Source organism: Chrysochloris asiatica, unplaced genomic scaffold (genome assembly GCF_000296735.1).
Source record: "Chrysochloris asiatica unplaced genomic scaffold, ChrAsi1.0 scaffold00003, whole genome shotgun sequence".
NCBI lineage: Eukaryota > Metazoa > Chordata > Mammalia > Afrosoricida > Chrysochloridae > Chrysochloris > Chrysochloris asiatica.
The window spans coordinates 51,348,518-51,371,062 of record NW_006408521.1 but is presented as its reverse complement, the minus strand read 5'-3'; positions in this window follow the sequence as shown (position 1 = coordinate 51,371,062).

Below are 22,545 nucleotides of genomic sequence, written 5' to 3'. Positions count from 1 at the left end.
GATGCTAAACCACAGTTTCAAAGCAACCTGTGTATACAGTATGCTTTCTGTCCTGCTGAGCAGGCATGGCATCGTTGTAGGCGCTTCCTCCGTCACCTTGAGTGGACAGTTGACACAGTACCTCTACGATTGCCAGAGTGAGGGTCTCCATGAAGATTTTCCATGTGCTCTGTGGTCAGTTATCTAGGTTTGAATTTACTAAGTACTACGGAAGTGAGCAATCAGATTCAGTGACAAATCTCATAAATCATGGCAGTGACTTCTAAATGCCCCACTCCTTCTGTTTTGGAAACCAGGAGAGAGGAGAGTACCAAAACAAGATGTTGACTTGCTCTCACAGAGTCTTTTGGGGGACCCCAAAGTTGCTACCAACACATGACTACAGGAATCTCATGGGAAGCGATGTGAGTAGAGTGGTGTTGTAGTTATCCAGTGCTGTTGTAAGGGAAACACTACACGTTTTTGTTAGGTGCTGCTGAGTCTGCGCCAACTCTTAGTAACCCTCTCTGTACAACAGAATGAAACATTGCTCAGTCCTGTACCATACTTACAATGCTGTTAGGTTTGAGACCATTGGTACCGCCATGGTATCAATCCATCTTGTTGTGAGTCTTCCTCATTTTTACTGACTCTCCACTTTCCCAAGCATGATGTGGCTTTTCAGAGATGGCGACCTCCTGATAGCATGTACAAAGCATGTGAGACCAAGTCTCACTCGCCATCCTTCCTCACTCTATAGGGGCATTGTGGCTGTACTTCTTCCAAGACAGATTTGTTTGTTCTTCTGGCAGTCCACTTTCAACATTCTTCACCAACACCCACTCAAATGCATCATTTCTTCTCCCGTCTTCCTTATTCATTGTCCAGCTTTCACATGCATATGAGGGAACTGAAAATACCATGACTTGGGGCAGGTAAGCCTTGAAAGAGGTCTTTTGCAGTAGATTTGCCCAGTGCAATAGGTCATTTAACTGCTTCTTCCATGAGCATTGATTGCGGATTCAAGTAAAATGAAATTTTTGACTTCAGTCTTTTCTCCATTTATCATGATATATTTTTTTCATGGATCCAGTTGTATTTTTGTTTTTTTGCCCTGACTTGCAATCCTTACTGAAAGTTGTAGTCTTTGATCTTCATCAGCAAGTCCTCTTCACTTCCAGCAAGCAAAGTTGTGTCATCTTCATATCATAGGCTGTTAATGAGTCTTCGTCCAATCAAGATGACACGTTCTTCTTCATATAGTCCAGTGTCTTGGATTATTTGCTCAGCATACAGATTGAACAAGAATGGTGAAAGGATCCAACTCTGACACACACCTGTCCTGATTTAAAACGTTCAGTACCCCCTTGTTTTGTTCAACGACTGTGGTTTGCTCTGTGTGCAGAATTAAATGTTCTGGAATTCCCATTCTTCACAGTGTTATCTATAATTTGTTATGACCCACACAATCAAATGCTTTGCATAGTAAGTAAAACACAAGTTAACATCTTTCTAGTAGTTTTCTTCTTTCAGCCAAGATCCATCTGACGTCAGTAATGCTATCTCTTGTTTCACGTCCACTTCTGACACCAGCTTGAATTTCTATGTGTGTAGATACTGCTGCAACCATTTTTGAATTATCTTCATCAAAATTATACTTGCGTATGATGTTAATAGTATTGTTCAATAATTTCTGCATTCCATTTTTTCCTTGGAGTGGGCACAAATATGGATCTGTTCCAGTCAGTTGGCCAGGTAACTATCTTCCAAATGTCTTGGCATAGACTAATGAGCGCTTCCAATGCTGTATCAGTTGGTTGAAACGCTTCAATTCCTGACACTTTGGTTTTTTTTATTTTTTATTTTTTCTTTTCTTTTTTTAATGTTTTATTGAGAATTATGTGATAGTTTACATGGGAGAACATTAGTTTTACATTCATTCTATTGTATATTGTCTCTCATTGCCATGGTTACAATCCCCTCCATGCAATCCTTCCCCCGTACCCCCAGGTCTTCAGCACACAGTTGCTTTCCCTCTCTGGATCTAAAGTCTCTAGCTGCTCCATTGCTCCACGTCATCATCTCTGGCTCCATTTCAGGCATCACTGCTTCTCTGGGTAGGGTCCCGCTCTCTGCTCTTCTCCCTTGATGGTCCTAGGGACCTCCGCTCCTAGACTGAGAAGTTAATCACTCCTTGCTATAAAACGTCTACCTTTACATTTCCAACCCTCACAATCTGTCCTGATAACAATTATTGACTATTGTATCACAAGAGACCCATATGCATTTCATTGCATCAGCCCCGCCTAGTCAGATTGAATACTACTCACTGGAGATTCTACCTTCCTCCAGGCCCTCTGGATCTAGGTTCCCTCTTGAAAGCTTGTAAGCTGGTCACTTCTTGCCTTTTGTAGCCCCCACCCCATTTTGGGTAGCCAATCTGACACTTTGTTTTGTTTTGCTGAGGTTTTCAGTGCAACTTGGACTTCTTTCAGTAGCATCGGTTCTTGTATGTTTTTCTTCTTTTGAGACTTTCTGCATCATTCAATATTTTGCCCATAGAAATTTTCTTCAATGACTCCAACTTGAGAAATGCAGAATGTGTTCTGTTCTTTTGATTTTCTAGCTCCGGATCTTTGCACAATTCACTATGATACTTTCCTTTGTCTTCTTGAGCTGTCCTTTGAAATTTTCTGTTCAGCTCTTTTACTTCATCAATTCTTCCATTTGCTTTAGCTTCTCTATGTTCAAGAGCAAGTTTCCAAGTCTCTTCAGACATGCATTCTGGTCTTTTCTCTCTTTCCTGTCTTTTTAATGACCTTTTACTTTTGTTACTGGATGATGTTCTTGATGTCATTCCTTGATTCCTCTGGTCTTTAGTGTTCAAGAAGTCAAGTGTGTTCTTGAGATGTACTCTAAATTCAGGTGGAGGAAACTCAAAGGTGTATTTTGGCTAATTTGGGCTTGTTTTAATAGTTCCTAGTTTCAGCCTGACTTGCATACGAGCAACTGATGATCTGTTCCACAGTTGACCCCCTGACCTTGTTTTGGCTAATGATGTTGAGCTTTTCCATTGTCTCTTCCCACAAATGTAGTCAATTTGATTCCTGTGTATTTTGTCTGTTGAGATCCAGGTGTATAGTTACCATGTATGTTATTGAGGGAAAAAAAAACAACAAAAAAAACGCTATTTACAATGAGGAAGTTGTTGGCCTTGTAAAATTCTATCATGTGATGTCCAGAGTAATTTTTATCACTAAGGCCATGGTTTCCAACTACCAATTCCTACCCTTGTTTTCAACTTTTTCATTCCAATCACCAATTATTATCAATGCTTCTTGATTGCATGTCTTATCAATTTCAGACTGAAGAAGTTGATGTCATTGCTGTGGTTGTTAATTGCTATCAATACTGTACATCTCTGTGGGAGCAGAAAACCTCATCTTTCTCCCATGGAGTGGCTATGGGCTTGAACTGCCAACCTTGTAGTTCACAGTCACACACAGAGCCATCACGCACTCCTGAAGAAGTTGATAGAATTCTTCAGTTTCTTCATCCCTGACTTTGGTGGTTGGTGCTTAAATTTGAATAATGGTTGTATTAACCAGTCTTCCTTGTGGAATAAGACATTTTCCTGTCACACATAGTGTTGTACTTCAAGGTACACCTTGAATCATTCCTTTTGAATGCAACAGCCAACCCTCCTAAAAACCAAAAACCAAAGACCACTGCCATCAAGCTAATTGCTACTCATAGCAAGCCTGTAGAGCATTTCTTTGGCTGAAAATCTTTATGGGAGCAGAAAGCCTCATCTTCTCCCAGACAGCCAGGTGGGAAGCCGGGTGGCCTGGGAAGAGTCCATTCAATGACGGGCATCCTCTGGGTTAGGGAAGCCTCAGTGTACTGATCTAGGCATGTATCTGAATGAAAATCCAACTGGACCCTGCACTGGCTGTAGCCTAATAAGGGAATCTTGTCCCACGCCTGCCTGGCCTTCCTGATTGGGACTTTTCTAAAGAGAGGTTGCTGCATGTAACTGGATCCTTCATATCCGACTTGATCCGATGAACATGCCTGGTTTGTTGTGGTCCTTTGGGGAACCAGCAGGATTCTGGTGACCAGTGATAATGGAGAGTTCCTGTTCTCAGCTGGAAGTAAACCAGATGTTGAATATACAACTGGCTGTCAGCATTCATCTAGGTTCACATGGGGATGGCTCCGTGCTGATGTGTGGGCTAATCAAAGCCAACTGGTTGTCTGGTTTTCAATAGATCTGGTTCTACTGCCTAGGCTCCAACCCCCACCAAAAATGATCCAGCCTTTAAAGCAGTCTTGTTGTTGTTGTTAGGTGCCAATGGGTCAATTACAATTCATAGTGACTCTTTGCATAACAGAACACAATCCTGCCCAGTCCTCACAACTGTTATGCTTGAATCCATTGTTGTTAACCACTGTGTCACTCCACCTTGTTGGGGGTCTGCTTTTTTCTGACTCTTTACTACCAAGCACAATGTCCTTTTCCATCCCTCTTGACATGTCCAAAGTACAAGAGATGAGGTCTTGATGTCCTACCTTCCAAGGATGTACATCTTCCAACACAGATTTGTTTGTTCTTCTGGCAATCCATGGTACTTTCAATATTCTTTGTCATTAAACAAGTGTAATCACACTCAACTTAAGAATTAATTCACCTTTTCCTGAGCACCTACGGTGTGGTGTGTCAGAGCCATTCTAAGCATTGCGAATACACAAGACAGTCTTCTCATAACAAGGCCTTCAAGACTACATGCATGAGCTAGCCTTGACCAAACTCTTTACTATCTCCTGGTCTTTGCATGTGCTGCTTACCTCTGCTTGGAATGTTCTTTCTCTTGCTTTCCACATAGTTGGAGCCATTCATCTTTCAGGTCACAAAATGCCTTTCCCTTCTTGATTAGACTTCCTACCCAAAATCCAAACAGACAGCTGGATCTCGGGTAGGGAAATATTACATGTTAATTCTACTCACACTATCTTTTTTTCTTTATGGCCCTTATGAGAATTTGTAATGACTTTGTTCATGCTTGTATGACTGTGAACTTCGAGGTCAGACTAAAAACCAAATGCGATGCCACCGAGTTGATTCTGACTGTCACTTCTTGCCTCTTTGTCTTAGCCTCAACGTTTGTGTTCTACAAATGGGATTGATAACAGTAGTTCCCTTTTCATGCCAGTTTAGTTAAATCTGATGATTTCATGCTTCTGCATTTCTCTCATTTGGTTTGGACCATCTGATTAATAAAATATTAACATAGTAGCACGGAATATATAAACTTATAGGAAACAGCTCAAGTCTGGAACAATTGACACCTATAAGTATCAGGAAGAGATTTTGCTAACTGTAAATTATAGAAAAAATGCCCAAGAACTGGGAAAACACAGGTATCTACTAAACTTACGTAGCATAGCCTGATGTTTCTGTGCTCAGAAAGCTCAAATAGGTAAAACATCTGAATTCAGATGGTTCAAGTTAATCTCTGAAAAACTAGCTGTTTCCAGGATTTAATGATTTGCTAGTTCAACATAATGAGGTGAGACCAGCTCATTAACACTTCTAACACACAGCAGGTTTGTTAAGGACACTGATGAGCCATACCTTATCTCTCTCTCAGGATTGTAAACTGTAATGACTAGTATGATGAGTAGTCTAAAACAGAAGCAGATAATTATTGTTAAAAATTAGGTAGTGTTGCAAAAGAAATGTGAAAAGTTGTTGGCAATTAGAGTCCCCTTTCCAAGAGAAGGCAAGCATCAGAGTATTTCTGAAAGGCACATCTAATAGTGCTAAGAGGCCTTTGAGTATTAACAAGTGAGTACTTGGTATCTAGACATGTGGTGAGCTATGGTCGTGGACTGGGGTGGCGCTCTGGGTTAGTCTGCTGGACTGCAAAGTCGGTTTGAACTGCAAGGTTGGTGGTTCAAGCTCACCAGCTGCTCCTTGGAAACTCTATACAGAGTCGTTATGGGTTGGAACCGACTCTATGGCACTTAACAACAACAACAATGATCATAGAAATGACATGATATATTTCTATTTCTTTCACTAGCAGCCTAGAACTTCCTGTGTTCCTTAATGAGAACGTCTTCAGTAATCCAAAGGCATGGTGCATATATCATCACAGCGTTTGTTAATGAGGAGCCCCTAGAGCTCTTCTTCCACCGTTAACTCTCTGCTCATCAGTGTGACTGGGGCCAGTGGTCTGTGGAATGAAGAGATCTGTAGCTGAGTTATCGTATGTACCTTCTATAGATTCTGAAGACTCAGGATCTGCACCCAGTAAAACTCAACAGAACATTCAAACTGTACAGAAACAGAATTTCATTCTTACATCAGATATTAAGTGGGGGATCCTTGAAATATTTTCTATCCATAATTCTGAGCACTAGTTATCATTCTGATGATGTGGAACTGGCTGGTAGCTATATCTAGTTTATCTATTTGATGAAACTGGCAGTTGTAGAGACCAGATACAGGGTAAATGGTGGTAGATAATGACCACTTAATGCCAGCTTTCTGTGCGTCAGATACTGGCCTAAGTCCTTTAGAGCTGAGCTTTGGCATCCTGCAGTCATCCTAAGAAGTTACGTCCCAGGCTAGTCTTACTTTACACGAAGGAACCAAGGCCCAGAAAGGTGAAGTGGCCACTACAATGTCATTGTCTGCAAGTGGAGCTGCTTGCCTTTGCACCCAGGTAGACTGGTTCTGGGATCCATGTCTTTAAACCACTACGCTACATTTTACTGACCTCCATGTTGGTGATCGTTTTGTTGATAGATATGTGGGGACTGGGCATAAAACAACCCGAAGTCAGCATTCGAAAAATGTAATGATGATGTGTCCATCTATTTTAGTATGCTTCATATATGATAAGCACTGAACTGTGAATCACAAGGTCCATGGTACGAGTCTGCCAGCCTTTTCACAAAAGAAAGACGTGACTTTCTACTCCCAAAGAAGATTTAAGCCTGGGAAACCCTTACAGGGTCTCTATGAATCACAGCTGACTGATGGCCCTTAACAACAACAACAACATACCCGAAAGTGTTTATGGGTCTGTTTGGGCCGCCTTTCACCTTCTCAAATGGATAAGATTAAATCTCTTTCCTTCAGGCTAACTATTCCACATTAGTAATTAAAGTCTTTCAGTTAAGTGTTTATCTGGTGCTTTTTTTTTTTCAAATGCAAATATCCTTGGAGAAGAAACAACTTGTTGTGAATGAAAACTTCAAATGTCCTGAGATAATTAGTTTTTGAATCAAATTTCTTCAGGATCTAAAACCGAGGCATCTGGAGGCCTCAGACAAACAACTTGTGCATTCATTTACTAAAGACTCATCATAACCTTTAAAAATATAACTTAAAGTTTTTTGTTGTTTTTTTTTTAAACGAATAAATGATTTAATTCTCACTATGGAGAGTTCCTGTGTGGCACTGTAGGATAAGCACTGAACAGCTAAACACAAGTTTGGTGGTTTAAGCCCACCAGCCATCCCTTGGGAGCCCTATACAGTTCACTCTGGGTCAGAATCGACTCTATGGCAGTGGATTGGTTTTGGCATGGGCTATAATGTGGCACTGTAGGATCAGCACTGTATTGCCATCCACAAGGTGGGCAGTTAAAATCCACCAGCTGCTCCTTGGAAACCCTGTACAGTTACAGGGTCATTGTGAGTTGGAACTAACTCGATGGCACTTAACAACAACAACATAAAATATATACTTTACAAATGTATACATTTTACAATATATAAAATATATTTCATTATAAAAGGATCAAATAATACTCCTTCCCTCATAGGCTGGTTTGTAGATGTAGGAGCAATCGTGTACGCAAATTGTCATCGCAGATTCAAAATGTTGGTTATGTTTCTTCAAGTGTTTCTAAGTTAACTTCTCATTGAAGTAGAACATGTTGTTAAGTGCATTGTGTTGGCTCCGACTCATAGCGACCTTCTGTACAACAAAAGGAAACACTGCCTTGTTGTATAATATTCGCACACCTGCTGCTATGTCTGAACTCATTGTTGCAACCGATGTGTCAATCCATCTTGCTGAGTAGCTTCTTGTTTTTCACTGACCGTCTACTTCACCAAAGGAGCTCTGGTAGCGTAGTGGTTACGAATATGGGCTGCTAATCTCACAGTTAGCAGTTCGAAACTACCAGCTGTTCCACGGGAGAAAGATGAGGCTTTCTGCTCCTGTAAAGATTTACAGCCTCGGAAACCCTGTACAGGGTCGTTGTGAGTAGGAACCGACTCCACAACATGTAACAACAACAATAACAACTATTTCACCAAGCATGAGGCCTTTTCCTCGGTACTGGTCCCTCCTGATGACATGTCCAAAGTCCGTGAGATAAATTCTGACCATTCTTGCTTCTAAGGAGCATTCTGGCTGTACTTCTTTCAAGACAGATTTAGTTATTCTTCTGACGGTCGGTCCATGATAGATTCAATATTCGTCACCAACACCATACTTTAAATGCATCAATTTTTCTCCCATCTTCCTCATTAATTCTCCAGTTTTCACATATATGTTGTTGTTAAGTGCCATCGAGTCGATTCTGACTCATAGTGACCCCGTATAGGGTTTCTGAGGAGAGAGGCTGGTGGGTTTGAACCACTGACTTTGCAGTTCAAACTGTCTTTGCAGTCCAGAGCTTATCCTACAGTGCCACACCAGGACTCCTTGGAAATACCACAGTTTGGGCCAGACACACCTTAGTTCTCAAAGTGACATCTTTGCTCTTTAGTGCTTTTAAAGAAGAGGTCTTTTGCAGTAAATTTGCCCATATAGAAAAGTGGATATATCCTAAGTGTACAGTTTGATACGCTGTAGACACCTAGATGGAGCAATAGAATATTAACCACTTTATAGAAGTCTTCTCCTCTCTATCCCCAAGCACAGCTCTCCAGGGTCAAGTATCTTGATGCTAGAACATTGATTCCCTTTACCTCTTTTTGAACTCTCTGTAACTGGAATCATAGAGAATGTGTTCTGAAACTCATTCTTAAGGCTGGCTTGGAGTCTTTGCAATGCTCAGTCCTCTCTTGGTTGGCTCCCCACTCCTAGAATGCCATCTTCTGGGGTTCTCAAATGAACGTAGAATGCCTGGGATGTTTCTTAGACTCCTAGTCTTTGGTGGGTATGGAATTCAAGTTGTTCTCTTTCTATACTTTGCACTAATGAAAAGTTTGTTCAACTCTTCAGCACTTCTTTGCTTGGCTTCTTAGCTACATCTGTGTGCAACATAAACAGACATGCTTCTCAGGGAGACCAGTGAATTTTGGGTTTTGTACTTCCCTTCTCTCTAGATCTTTCTTGTCTTTCAAGCTCTGTTTTTCTTTTTCTTTTTTTTTTTTTAGAAGCCCTGAACTCCAACTTCTGTCTCTTCAGTCTCAGCTTGTAGGATTGTCTAAACTCTGCTGACCCCTGTTTCTCTTTGTTCCTCAGTTTCTTGCCCCATGCCCCAAATTTGCAAATGCCCCAAGGGGAAAAGAGATGTACAGAAATGTGTGCTCATCTTTATGAACTTCCCTTTCCTCTGGGATGCACTCCCTCAAGTCCTGGCTACCTTGTCCATTCTCGAATACCTTTGTACTTGCGGATTTTGTATATCATCCAATTGTTCTACTAAACATGCCTGCTGATCTGCTATTGGCTATTCTTTTAGAGCTGGGAGCTTTTACCCATCTTTCAATTGTAATAAACACATTCAATAGTCTCCAATTGATAGAAAGTAAAATAAATAAAGCAACATTGAATGAAATAGAAATAGACCAAAATGTAAATAGCTTTGTAATGTTCTTTTCTCTCATAATATATAATAGTTCCTGGAATTTCAATACGTGAAACAACCTTCATTGTAGGATTTGGTCTTGCTATTGCTATGATAAGAGAGAAAAAGGAAAATGAAAATGTGACTTAAATGTCCCTCTGAATGAAAGGCCCTTACATCTGAGAATGCCCGTGTTACTAAGACTTGATGTGGGAAGGGAGAGCATGCAAGCGGAAGACTTCATCTGTCTCAGTTCTGCCATATGCAGATGTGTTGGGGCTGTAGACAATGATGGAATGTATAAGCTGAGCTGGGCTCCACTATTTGGAACCAGTATCCCCTTTCTGAGGAGATTGACAGCTGCCCATCACCTCTGCAGAATGAGCAGCTGCAGTTTCAATTGTTGCTGCATGTTCAAGCTGTCCAGGAGAACAAGGAAGCCAGGAGCAACTTGTGTCCTGTGCAGAGGGCTATTGTTGTTGTTAAGTGCTGTCAAGTCAGTTGTGACTCGCAGCGACCCCATATAGGGTTTCTGAAGTGTGACTGGTGGGTTTGAACCTCTCACCTTGCGGTTCAAACTGACCTTGTGGTCCAGTGCTTAACCTACAGTACCACCCCAGGATTCCATGCTCAGAAGGTACCTGCCCTGAAAATGCCTACTTAAGATTTATCATAGAAAGAAAGTGACCATTTCCGCATTTTCCTCTGTGTTCAAGTGCTCGGAGGGATACATAAAATCCCAACCAAAAATCAAACCTTGTGCCCTCGAGGGGATTCTGACACATGCTGACCTCAAGTGTTACAGAGTCCAAGTACTGCATAGGAATTTCTGGGTTGTGCTGCAGGAGAATGCACTGGAAGTCAAGGTTGATTTGAACTACAAGGGTGGTGGTTCAGACTCACCAGCTTCTCCTCAGAAAGTCTATACAGCATTGCTGTAAGTCAGAATCAACTTTACGGCACTTAACAGTAACCACAAGTTTTAAGGAAGGTTCATTACCAGTTATTTTCTTATGGCACTATGGGTAGGTTTGAACGGCCAATCGTTAGGTGATGATGGTGTTAGGTTCTGGTGAGTCAGCTCTGACTCAGTGACTCCATGCACAACAGAATGAAACACTGCCAGTCATGTGACAACCTCATTAATGGTGTTATGTTTGAATCCCTAGTTGCAACCCTGGTGATAATCCATCATGTGGGGGGTACCTCTTTTTACATTACCAACCATGATGTCTTTTTCCAGGGACTAGTCCCTCCTGATAACATGTCTTACCATCCTCACCTCTGGCCGGACTTCTTCCAAGATAGAGGTGTTTATTCTTCTTGCAGTCCATGGTACTGTTAGTGTTCTTCACCGACATCATAATTCAAACTCATCGATTCTTCTCTGATCTTCCTTATTCATTGTCCAACCTTCACATGTCTAGAAGGCAATTGAAAACACCCTGCTTTGGGTAAGGTGCATGTTAGTCCTCCAATTGACATCTCTGTTCATTAACACTTTAAAGAGGTGTTTTACAGAAGATTTGCCCAGTGCGATGTGCCATTTGATTTCTTGACAACTGCTTCCATGAGTGATGACTATGAATCCAAGTAAAACTAAATCTTTGACAACTTCCATCATTTTCTCCACACGTCATGATGTTGTTCATTGGTTCGGTTGTGAGAATATTTGTTTTCTTTATATTGAGTTGTAATCCACACTGAATGCTGTAAGCTTTGATCTTCATCAGTAAGTACTTCAAGTCCTTGATTTCAGCGAGCAAGTTTATGTCATGTGCATATCACAGGTAGCTAACGAGCCTCTCGTATTCATCTCCATATCATTCAGCTTCTCGAATTATTTGCTCAACATAGATTGAATAAGTATAGGGAAAGGATGCAACCCTGGCTCACACCTGTCCTGATTTTAAGCCAGGCTTGTTCCGCTCTAATGACTGCCTCTTGGTCTAGGTACAGATTCTGCAGGAGCACAGTGAAGTTCTCGGGAATGACCGTTCTTTGCAATGTTATTCATTGTTTGTTATGATGTGCAGTGGTGAATGCCTTTGCATAGCATATAAAACACAAGGAAACATCTTTCTTGTATTATCTGCTTTCAGCCAAGATCCATCTGATGTCAACAATGATATCTCTCATTACATGTCCTCTTCTGAATCGAGCTTGAATTTCTGGTAGTTCTGTCAACATACTGCTGCAACAGATTTGTTTTGTTTTTTAAATTATCTTCAGCACAACGTTACCTGCATGTTATATTAATGATATTGTTTGACAATTTCACTATTCTTTGCAATGGGCGCAGATATGGATCTCGTCCACTCTTTTGGCCAGGTAGCTGCCTTCCAAAGTTCTTGGCATAGACTAATGAATGCCTCCGGTGCTACAGCAGTTGGTTGAAACATACCAATGTATATGCCATCAATTCCTAAAGCATTGTCTGACAATACCTTCAGTACAGCTGGGACTTCTTCCTCAATGCTGTTTGTTCTTGAACATTTGCATCCTTCTGAAACAGATTGAAGTTGACCTGTTCTTTTTGGTACAGTGACTCGGTGAATGCTTTCTATATTTTTTGGATACATTTTGCATCATTCAATATTTTGCCCATTTTGTTGGTTGTTGATTGTTATGTGCCATGGAGTCGGTTCAGACTCATAGGACCCGCATAGGGTTTCCAAGGTTGTAAATCTTTACAGGAGTAGAAAGTCTTATCTTTCTCCCACAAAGCAACTGGCAGATTCAAACTGCTGACGTTGAGGTTAGCAGCCTGACTCGTAAGCACTATGCTTCCAGAGCTCCTTTGAGTAATGTATAAAAGGGTCTAAAACGTTATCCTGAGACTCCACAACTTGACTGTAAGAAGTAGCCCAGATTTAGTTCACATGTCAGAGCTATCCACTGCTTAGGGTGAATTCAGTTTTTTGAAGAAGTTCAAGTTTGACAAAGGGGCATCTGCAAGACTTGGAGGGCTTCTAGACAGCTTCCTAGAGGAGGCAGGACTCACATTGATGTGAAGGTTCAGCACCCCATAGACACACTTCCAGGTGCCCATCTCTGCTTCATAATTTCCACTGGCTCTTTCTCCATCCTTTGGTTCTGTGGTCTTAACAGCATTTCATAGCAAATACACTTCAGCATTCTGTGGTTGATTCTTGGACGTCTCCATCTCCAAACAAATGGGTGTCTTTCTGGTATAGCTCTCCAGGCTTCTCCCTTGGACCAGATATTTTGTGGTGTAGATTAGTACTGCCTTGGCAATCCGTGGAAGCTTCAGGACCAAGCTGCACAGCCGCCATTGCTAAAAGCCTTGAAGGGGTTTCAATGAGTTAGTGGCATTGAGAAAAAATTCATTATAACCATTTCCTCCCGTTTTCTGGTTGGCTCTGTGAATTTTTCCAGAAGTCAATGGCCAGAACTTTATGGAAACCAAATGATAGATTCTATGACAGAAATAAAAGATCATTGATTCAGAAGATCAGTTCATCTCCTTCCTGTCGTTTAGTAGAGAAGGTTTCATCTCTTTGTCTTTGGGGCCCAGTGGAGGTGTATTATTTGTGACAGAGTCAGTTTGTCAAGTCAGTTACTCTCAGAAATAGTTCCTTGAACAGTTGTTTGATTCCTTGAATCTGTGAACATGTAGGACCTGCCTACATTTTCCACCTCTAGGGTTTAGTAGTAGCATAGTGGTTACGAATTTGGCTGCTAACCTCAGGGTAAGCAGTTAAAAACTACCAGTGTTCTGTGGGAGAAAGATGAAGGTTTCAGCTCCCCTAAAGATTTACAGACTCGGAAACCCTGTACAGGGTCGCTATGAGTTGAAACCGACTCCATGGCACATAACAACAGGGTTTAGTGGGAAACCCTTAACCCGCTTTCAATGCATGCTGCCATCTGGTGGGGGCTTGTATAACTGCATGAATGTCAAGAAATAGTTCTCAGCCCACTAATGTCAAGAAATAGTTCTCAGCCCAGTATCAGAGACTCCTTGGGACATATGTGTCCCACTAATTGTATCAAAATTCATACCGTCTTAATCTTTTTATTTTTCATTTTACTCAAAATGCCTTCAATTACTGAAAACATTCAAAGCAGGAAATGATTTGTTCTTGAAAGGGTTAAGGCTCCAGTTGGAGGCAATCTGGGTCTATAGGGACAGCAATAAGTAGTGGATGAAGGATGGAGGATTGTAAACATCAAGGGAGACAGAATCGAGAAATCAGTCAGTGTAGACCCATTCTTCCAGGCCAGGGGCACTGGGGCACTCAGGGCAGGAATTCAAGTTGTTCCATTGAATTGATGATTGGAGTTGAGTTGTCACTTATAAACCTCACCTGCCCGGGAACGTCTTCTAGTGCATCTTCCTTACATTAGAGAGACGCAAGAAGCAGTTACAACACTCACCGAATTCCCAAACCCAACTGAGCATTTTCTGAAGGGATTGGTAAAATGTCAGTGACTCTGACATTTTTGAAATCCTCCCATATTTCATCAATTATAAGATACATATTTTTTTTCCCCACTTCTTAACATTTTTAAAATCATGATGCATCTTACAATCAAGGGTGTTATAAACATTTGTAATTGGAAACATTCTTTAACATGAAATTAACATGCATCTGACATCAATGACATTCTTGAGTTGATGGCATGTATTGTGAAATAGACTATATTGCATTCACTAGTGGTGTTTTGGGACCACTGTGTGTGTGTGTGTGAATGACCATAATCTATGACAGCCCCTTCCCAAACTATACCAAGTAAAAGGAATAATATTCTTTAACATGAGCTTTTGGTGTTTCCTCAATCAACTTCAAACCATGAATAAAAGCTCCTTACTTTTTATTGACTTTCATCAAAAGCTCTAACAAACTAGTACATTTGCCATGCAGATGCGACTTCAGAAAATTGTCTGTGCCCCTCAAAGCTGGATTGCTGGCCCCGTGTCTGAAAATGTTAGGGAATCCACGGCCCCGCTCTCAGCTGTTAGAGGCTGTTTTATTTCAGGCATGTCTTTGCATTTCTGAGCAAAACTGTCTTTAAATCCCTTTTTATTCCTCAGCCTACTTCCTTGCAGTATGTAAAAGAGGCTAAGTGTTAGAAATATTTTATTTGAGATCAAGGTTAGTTTTTGGTCAATTGTTCACTCACGGACCTGCTGCATATGAGCTCCCAGTGTCTCTTTTCATCTAAATCAAGACCAGAAGACTCACTGATGTGCCTGAATTTGGGGGTAAAAGGATTAATCTGTACTTGAGCGAGAGGTAAGGAAGACCCTGTTCCCGTGTTAGATCTCACGAAGGGAGCAACACGGGTGGTGTGACTGGCAATTTAAATGCTTTCGACACATTTCCCTTCTGTTTTTCATTCTGGAGAGTTCTTTTCAGAGTTCAAAGACTCACTCCTCCAGGGTGAACGGAGCTAGCCCAGTGATATATGTTGGCCTCCGAGACTGCCCTACTTTCTGCTTTTGATACTCATCAAACCTCATACCTCAACTTAATTTGGCTAAAAGGACTTGGATTCTAACTTTAAAGAATGTCTTGTGATGCCAGAGAAACTTAACCTTGTGTTATTTAGTCTTCACAAAGGAAGGAATAAAGAAGTTGACAGCATTTGTTCAGTGGATTACTTTCTTTGTCTATCCCTTTTCTTTACACTTGAAGTTATTTTGTACAAATTAAGGATCACCCACTTCCTTTTCTGCATCATCAGTCTAAAGCTTTGTGTAGGAGTAAATAGAAAGTAAAAGACCAATCCGTGCAAAGCTCTGTTTCACCACATATTCTGTAAACTTCTGTCCCTTCGTTATATAGCATTTCAATGTCTAGCCTGGGAAAACCAACAAAATCTGTCATTTTAGCCCTTCTTTCTGCGGGTTCCTCGAGTTCCAACTTTGTTATTAGGCAGCTCTGCACAATTACAAACCTAGTAAATCACTAAATGAAATAAAAGAATGAGTTAATACTGAGACTCGAGCATTGTTTGCAATGTTGTAAGTGTTACAACTTGAGGTAATAATGGCGCCACGGGAAAATTCTCATAGGATAAGCACTGGGCTGCTAACCAAAATGTTGATGGTTCAAAGCAACCTGTCGCTCCTCAGAAACCCTATACGGGGTTGCCATGGGTTAGAACCAACTCGAAGGCACTTAACCCACAGCATGCGGGAGAACTGGATTTGAGTCCCAGGCTATGTATTTCTTGGGCAGCTACTACCTAGACGAGACTTGTGAGTTGCTAAGACACTCAATAGTTTTCAGCAAGGCTTCCAGACTAAATGGACCGGAAAGAAGGGCTGGAAATCTGCTTCCAAAAATCAGCCAATGAAAATCTGTCACCATAAATTGGGAACAGATTCATCAGAAACCACACCCTTGCCAAGAGTCCTCATGGTTGCTCTAGTCTGAGAACATCTCCAGTGGAATTACTGTTATTGTCACCTCTGGAGACCCTGCTTCTATGTAAGCTCTTCCCTGAAGACTTTTGCCAGGAAAAGCGATATTTTTTTCTCTACTGAAAATGGAAATGCTGTTTATAGTAGCGAGCATAGAATCGTATCATCTTTGTGCTATTTGTTGTTATTGTTTTAAACGGCAGCTAACTATGAGTTGGAACCATTTGGATGACAACATACACAATGTTTTGCTTACAGGTCTCAAAACTTTTAAAGATTTAGGCAGGAAATTCATTACTAATTGCATCATTTTCTCTCATTGAGTCCTTTAAAGTAAATAGAAGAAGACCCATTGTTGTTGGGTTCCTTCTGATTCATTGTGACCCTATAGGACCGACTCATGCTGTCCCACAGGGCTTTCCAGGTGCCACCTTTACAGTCGGCTACATCTTTCTTCTATGGAGTGAGTTCGAGCCGCCCACCTTTTGGTAGCAGCTGATGCTTAACTAATGCACCACTAGACCTCTTCTTAAAGTGAACACAGGCAGTTCCTGGTTATCAACAAGTTCTATTCCTAAGGCTGTCTTTAAGGCGAATTTGTATGTAAGTTGGAGCAGTTAGGTCTGCCTAACTCATCAGCCAAATATCTCTGTCTTGTATATAATATATACAGTGCACCTTTCTCTAAGGAGCTCTGGTAGCGTAGTGGTTACGAATTGGGCTGCGAACCTTAAGGTCAGCGGTTCGAAACTACCAGCTGCACCGCTGGCGAAAGATGAGGCTTTCTACTCCCGTAAAGATTTACACCCTCGGAAACCCTATACAGGGTCACTATGGGTCGGAACCGACTCGATGGCACATAACAACATAACAACAACACCTTTCTCTGCTTCAAAACCCATTAAGGAAAACACTTCCAAGTACACATACACATATTTAACATAATGACACAGGAATACAAATGGATTGATGTGCGTCACAAAGTAACAGCTGTTTGTTGTGACAAACCCCCAAATTTTAATATAATAAACTTTATAGTGGTTGGTTTGTAACAATGGATTGAATGATGGTACACAAGTGAGATATTCAGAACCCTGGGGCTACCTGTACTTAGGTCAAAACCAGCTTCTTGTCAGCTTCCTGGGCGGGGTGGAAGTGGAGGGGGGTCTATGCCTGGGGCTCTCCAGGTGGCCTCAGAAGGGTCACCTCCTAGGGAGTCCATCACCTGACTTTCCAGCACTGCCATTTCAACATTATTTACCGACATGTCGACTCTGATTGCAAAGGATGTCTCCAAAGGGCCTGGCCTGTGTTTGTACTTGTATGTGCCAGTTCACCAGTTCTAGCCTCCAGCTAGTCAGGTGACAGGCAGAAGGAAAATGCAGTGGAACAGGTCTGCCTGTCTTCACAGACTTGGGTCCTGGGCCAGCTTCCTCTCCCAAGCCCCGTGTCCTTTGAATGTTTCTAATGAACCAAGTTGAATATGAGAGCCAGTGAGCCTCTGACTGGACCATCTCAAGCCCTTTTGGAGCTGTGGTATGGTGTGTACCTCAGGGGGCAAGGGTCCTTACATGTTTTTAAGCAATGCCAAAGTGTGTGTGTGCTGTGCATATGTGTTGAGTGTGTGTGCGCATGCATGTACAGATAGTGACCCTAGAGAACACAGAGTCCTGGCGTGGCACTGCAGGATAATGCACTGAAGGGTCAGTTTGAACTGCAAAGTCAGTGGTTCAAACCCACCATCCGTTCCTTGGAACCCCCCCTATACAGGGTTGCTCTGAGTTGGAACCGACTTGAAGGCACTGGACAACAGCAGTAAGACAGAGTAGAACTGTTCCAAATGCTCTCCAAGGCTGTGTAACAGAAACAGGCTGCCTCATCTATGTTCTGGCTGGTGAGTTTGAACTGCTAACCTTTCAGTTAGCAGCTCAGTGCTTAATCCACAGTCCCACCAGGTTTCTGAGGTGTCAGTACTAGGAATTGAAAACCCCAATCACTCTGCTTTCTTCTAGGACAGGAGAAAAGGTTTGGGGTGGCCATACTGTCCCTGAAGACAGCACAAAATGTGTCATGAGACACATGCTCTTCTATGAAACCAGGGCAGCCCTTCATAGTGTAAGCTGAGATGTGATTTTTCAGCCTGTATCAGGGTTGTCTCCAGTTCCCTGGCTGTGAACTTCGACTTATCTCTAATTTATTGCTCACAAGGAGGAGCACATTTTGGGCTTATTAGATTTTGTCTTGAAGCTGATACTTTAGCAAGAAGCAGAATCACAGCCCACCCACTCGAGGTCTTGCCAGAGATAGATTCGCTGCTTTATCCTTCACGTCTGTTGAGGAATTGTAGCAGAGAAAAGACAAATACCGGTAGAAAAATGTGAACTTAATAAAATGGTCTGCGATCAGATCAGATTTCCCTCTTTCTGGCCGCCTCCTGCCTGGAATCCTTTTGTTGACTCCTTGAAACTTCCTGTGATTTACAGGCCTCCTTTCCTGTAGGGCCGAATGCCTTTTGATTAAGAAGTGAACCATAGCTCCAAAACCACAGGAACAGCTGCTGTTTGAATTATCCAGAATGTTTACTGCCATTTTCCGCTTTATTGTGCAAAAGGCATCATCTTCATGCTGAAGGCCAGCACATACAAGCAGACGCTTCCTTTCCCTGGAGACCACCCCATCTCTTCTTAGCACCTTCTTCCCAGTGGATTCCTTCAAGAAGAAAGTCTTTAGACTCCTTAGGTATGTGGGTAGGAGGGAGGCGAGTGGCTTCTTTGCATGTTCTAGATTCCTTCACACTGTAAGGTGGAATCCATCTCAGTGGTATTGAATGGGTATTTCAAGGGAGGTGCTAAGAGAGGGCTAGGGGTCCTGGGGTGGCGCTGTAGAACAAGGCACTGGACTGCAAGGTCAGTTTGAACCTCAAGGTCAGTGATTCAAACTTGCCAGCTGCTCCTTGAGAACCCTATACAGGATCGATATGAGTTGGAACGAACTTGACAGCATTTAACAACAACAAGGAGAAGGCAGGGCCGTGGTCTCCAGGGAGCTGCTTCAGAGTCTGGAGTGATTGGGAACTGGAGAGGATGGGTGTTGTTTGTGAGCAAAGCATTATTTCTGATGTAGCTTAAACATCATGATGCATTAAAGGAGAGCATGCCATTTTCCTTTGTCAAAGGGGATCCCTGCGATAAGAACTGACGAACAAATTCAAGCCTCAGGTTGCAATATTGAAAGATTCTATGGGCAAAATAGGAGAATATTGAAAGTGCCATGGGCTGCCAAAAGAACAAACAGATCTGTGTTGGAACAAGTGCAGCCAGAGTGCTCCGTGGAGGCCAAGATGGCCAAACTTCGTCTTTTCATACTTCAGACATATTGCCAGGAGGGACCAGTCACTGGAGAAGGATATCATGTTTGGTAAGGTGGAGGGTCAGAGAAAAAGAAGAAGACCCCCAGTGAGATGGATTGGCCAAGTGGCAGTATCAGTGGGCTCAAGCATGCCAACAATTGTGAGGTTGGCCGAGGACTGGGCAGTGTTTAGTTCTGTTGTGCTATGAGTTGGTACCGATTTGATGGCACCTAACAACAACAACGATGGGCAAAATATTGAATGACCCAGGAAGCATCAAAAAAAGTCACACAGTCACTGTCCCCAAAAGAATTGGCCAATGCTCAATAATTTCAAGAAGTAGCTCATGATCAAAAACTAATGGTACTGAAGAAGTCCAAGGTGCATTGAAGGTACTGGTGGAAACTAAGGTTCCAGGAACTGATGGCAGACAAACAAAATGCTTCAACAAAGGATGCAGTGTTGAAGGTGCACACTTGTCTGAATTCTCCAATGTGGCTGTAACAGAAATACCACATGATGGTTTTAACTACCAGAAATGTATTCTCTCACAATTTAGGATGCTGGAAGTCTTTCTCTTTGTTGTCTGTGTGTAAAGTTGCTTGTCTCCTTTCAACATCTGAAGCCCAGCATTCCTTGGAGGTCTCCATACATCTTGGCGTCAATCTTCCCTTGGACCTAGGAACCTCACAGGGCAGGGACTCCAGGTCCAAAGGAAGCGCTCCACTCCCACCTCTTCTATCTTGGTGGTTGTTATTGTTGTTAGGTGCCGTCCAGTCGGTTCTGACTCATAGGGACCCTATATAGGGTTTGTAAGCAGCGGCTGGTGAGCTTGAACCGCTGACCCTGTGGTTCAAACTTACCTTGCAGTCCAGTGCATTACCCCACAGGGCCACACCAGTTTCTTTATCTCCAGTAAATAAAAGGTGTTGCATGCCACACCCTTGGGAATCTCCCGTAAATCGGCAAGGTAGTGGCATTAAAGGTGGTGTGTTGTTGTTGTTGTTAAGTGCCATTGAGCTGTTTCCAACTCATAGCGATCCTGTATAGAGCTTCCAAAGAGCAGCTGGTGAGTTTATAGTTAAAAACGACCCTGTGGTTCAGTGCGTATCCTACAGCGTCACACCAAAACTCCAAGGCTGGTGTATTCCACTGTTAATACTCTTATTGGTTGATCACAGCAAATCACAACAAGGGGGAATAGCTACGTCTCAACTGCCAAACCACTAAGAATCCTGGCCCGGTCAAATTAACTCAAAGTCTTAACCATCACACTCATCTCTGCCAAGAAATTTGGAAGAAAGCTATGTGGCCAATGGATTGGAATAGGTCCATATTTGTGCCCATTCCAAAGAATGGTGAATCAATGGAATGCAAAAATCATTGAACAATACCATTAATACCACATGTAAGCAAAATTTTGCTGAATGTAAGTTTAAAATGGCTATAGCAGTATATCCAAAGGGAGCTGCCAGAAATCCAAGCTGAAGGCAGAAGAAGACGTAGAATGAGGGATGTCATTGCTATTGTCAGGTAGACCTTGGCTGAAAGCAGAGAATACCAGAAAGAAGTTTACTTGTGTTTTATTGACTGTGCAAAAGCATTTGATTGTGGATAACATTGTTAGGAATGAGTATTCCAGAACACTTGATTGTGCTCAAGAGGAACCTGTACATAGACTGAGAAGCAGTTATTCAAACGAAACAGGGGGATACTGAATGGTTAAAAATCAGGAAAAGTTTGTATCTGGGATATATCCTTTCACCATACTGATTTAATTTGTATGCTGAGCAACTAATCCAGAAACTGGATTGCGTGAAAAAGAACGTGACATCAGTATTGGAGGGAGAGTGCTTGGACTACGTACTTGTGGTGATCGAAGACTCCAGCCTTCAGTACACACAACAACTCAATGTAAAGAAAACAAAATTTGTTTAAGGCTACATGGATTTGGGAGTTTTGGAGTGGCTCTGTAGGATAAGCTGCTAACCATGGGATCAGCGGTTCAAACCCACCAGCCATTCCTTGGAAGCACTATACAAGGTTGCTATGAGTCAGAATTGACTCTAAAGCACTTAACAATAATAAAAACAAGACCAATAAATTACATCATGAGAAACAAAGAAAAGATTGGTTTTCAAAGACTTCATTTTGCTTGGATGCACAAATCAATACTCATAGAAACAGCAGTTAAGAAATCAAGTGATGTATTGCATTGGGCAAATCTGTTTCAAAGACCACTTTAAAGTATTCAAGAGCAAAGATGTCACTTTGAGGACTAAGTTGTGCCTGACCCAAACCATGATATTTTCAATAGCATCATAGAAATGCAAAAGTTGGATGGCAAATAAGCAAGATCATAGAAAAATTGATGCATTTGAATTATGGTGTTGGAGAAGAATATTGGAAGTACCACGGACTGCCAGAAGAACAAACAGATCTGTGTTGGAAGAAGTGCAGCCAGAACTTTCCTTGAAAATGAGGATGGTGAAACTTCGTCTCTTTAGCTCTAGTACTTTGGACATGTTGTCAGGAGAGACCAGCCCCTGGAGGATATAATGTTTGGAAAATTGGAGTGTCAGCAATAAAGAGGAAGACCACAAACCCTATGAATTGACAAAGTGGCATCAGCAATGAACTCAAACATAACAACTATTGTGAGGATGTTGCAGGACCAGGCAGTGACTCGTTCTGTTAAACACTGGGTTGCTATGAGTCGGAACTGACTCAATGGCATTTATCCACAACGGCTTAGTGGAAAGAAAGATGGAAAATAGTCACAGGGAGATGACTGGGGCCAGGCCCTAGTGCTGGGAAGCCGAGAGTAAGATGTGACTGGGGTGTCTGCCTTAAGCCCTTTTTTGAGCTATATTTATCAATCAGAAGAACTTGCTAAATGTAGCACTACCTGGACTGAGACAACAGGAGACAACAACCAGCAACACTAGACAGGTGGGTTTTAAAAAATTTACTTATCTATAGATAGATAGATAGATAGATAGATA